The sequence below is a fragment of the Grammomys surdaster genome, unplaced genomic scaffold, assembly GCF_004785775.1.
Source record: "Grammomys surdaster isolate TR1022 unplaced genomic scaffold, NIH_TR_1.0 127, whole genome shotgun sequence".
In the NCBI taxonomy this organism is placed as follows: domain Eukaryota; kingdom Metazoa; phylum Chordata; class Mammalia; order Rodentia; family Muridae; genus Grammomys; species Grammomys surdaster.
Genome location: NW_021604585.1, coordinates 10,063,160 through 10,065,622, shown reverse-complemented (window position 1 = coordinate 10,065,622; position 2,463 = coordinate 10,063,160).

The following is a 2,463-nucleotide window of genomic DNA, read 5'->3' as shown; positions in this document are numbered from 1 at the left end:
GTGTATGTGCGAGTGTGTCTGTATGTGTATCTATGAGTGTGTATGTGCGCGTGTGTGTGTGTATGTGTGACAGAGTGTGGTGTGTGTGTTTTCTGGGGATTAAACCAGAGTCTCACACATGTTAGGCAAGCCCTACCCACAGCCCTGGATAAATTTTTTATAAATCTAAAGTGCTGTCCAGATGGCGTGTCTCAGATGTTGCCCCCTTATGCTCTGCACACCCAGCTGCAGCTGATCGTACAGTGGCCAGAGTCCCCCCTCTCCCTTCCCCCACTATTTTATAGCAGCATGAATCCTCAGGACAGGATGTCAGCACTGCAGAGATTATTCTTCAGCACACAGCATCTACAGAGAAATATCTTGAAGACCACTAGTTGTTAAGGGCTTGGGGGGGTCACCAAGAAAAATTATTAACAAGTTAAAACACCAAAGGAACCAGGTTGGGGTATATCTTCAAGGTGGAGAAAGAGGTAGACACACAAGAAAGACCCATTCTGCTTTAAGGCATCTCTCTTTAGTGTGGCTTTCATGACTGATCCACACTCCAAAGGCAGGGAGGGGTCCAGATCTCTGGATAGCCCTCACGGGAGCCAGATGCTTTTCTGGCCACTTTCTCTGCTTGCTAATACTGTGTCCTCCTCATCTTCAGTCACAGTTAAAGAGAGCCTCTTCGAAACCTTTGGCTTCAGTTAGTACAGGGGACACTGAGGGCTCTGGGCTCCAGCTTGATGTTCAGAGGTATCATGTTATTATTAGACAGGGTTCTCTAGAGGAACAGAACAGATGGGGGGAAAATGTATCTATTTATAAATAAAGATCCTCAACCTGTGGGTCGTGACCCCCTTGGGGTCGCATATGAGAAATGCTGCATATCAGGTATTCACGTTATAATTCCTAACTAGCAAAATTAAAGTTATGAAGCAGTAACAAAATAATTTTATGGTTGGGGTTCCACAACATGAGGAACTGTGTTAAAGGGTCAAAGTGTTTGGAAGGTTGAGAACCACTGATAGAGACCCCATATATTTGAATATTTGGTCCCCAGTTGGTAGGGTAGAACGATTTGGGAAGGATTACGAAGTGTGGCTTATTGGAGGAGGTGTACCACTGAAGACTTCTGACACTTCCAGTAATATCTCTCTCTCTCCCTCTCCATCCCACTCTCCTTCTCCCTCCCCTCCTTCTGCCCCTCCCTCTCCCCCTTCCCTTTCTCCCTCTTCCTCTCCCCATTTTCCTTCTCTCTCCTGCTTGTGGATGGTGATGTATGCTCTCAGCTATTGCCCCAGCACCATGCCTCCCTACCGCCGTGCTCCCTACCATGATGGTCATGGATTCCAACCCTTCAAAACTACATGTCTCAAATAAATTCTTTCTTCTATGAGTTGCCTTGGTTATGGTGTTTAATCACAGCAAGGAAAACCTTAACACACACACACGCACACACACACACAAACACACACACACACCATTTATTAGAGTGGTTTACATGCTGTGGTCCAGCTAGTCCAACAATGGCTGTCTCCTGAATGAAGAAGACAGTAGTTGTTCAGCCCTTGAGGCTGGATGTCTCAGCAGTCCCAATCTTGTGCTGGAATCCCAGAGGAAGCATAGCACTTGGTGTGTAGTGTGTGCTCAGTAATAGCCTTTGGCAATCTCATGACACCTTTATAAAAAACATACAAACAACAGATTCTCCCCGTATGTCTTTGGCAGTCCTGGAACTCACTCTGTAGACTAGGCTGGCTTTGAATTTACAGGTATCTGCCTGTCTCTGCCTCCCAAATCCTGGGATTAAAGGGCGTATGTCACAACAGCTCATTACCTTTTTACTTTTTAGACAGGGTTTTTGCTATTTGCTACCTACTGGTCTCAAACACTGAATCCTTCTCAAACTCCTACTTCAGCCTCCCAAGTGCTGGAACAATTAGCATGGATCACCACACTTAGCTCTTCATTAATTAAAATTTTAAAAAGATTTATTTATTTATTTATTTATTTATTTATTTATTTATATTTGTAAACGTGTTTTGCTTGCTTGTTTGTATGGGCACCATGTGTGTGCCTGCTGCCTGCAGAGATCAGAAGAGGGCATCAGATGCCCTGGAACTAGAGTTGCAGGTGATCATGAGCTACCACGTGGGTCCTGGGAACAGAACCTGGGTCTTCTGCGAGAGTCGAAAGTACTCCTAACTGCTGAGCCATCTCTCCAACCCCTTGTCACTACTTTTAAAAATCAAGCAGTTTACGGGGCTAGAGAATAGCTTAGTGGGTAAGAGCACTTAACTGTTCTCACAGAGGACTCAGGTTTGGTTTCCAGCATCTATACAATGGCTCCCAACCATCTACACCTCCAGTTCCAGGATCTCTTCTGCCCTCTTCTGGCCTCCATGAGTTCTGCATGCAAAAGATTTGCATACCATACACATAGGGAGAACACTCACATACAGTTTTTAAAAGTAGGTA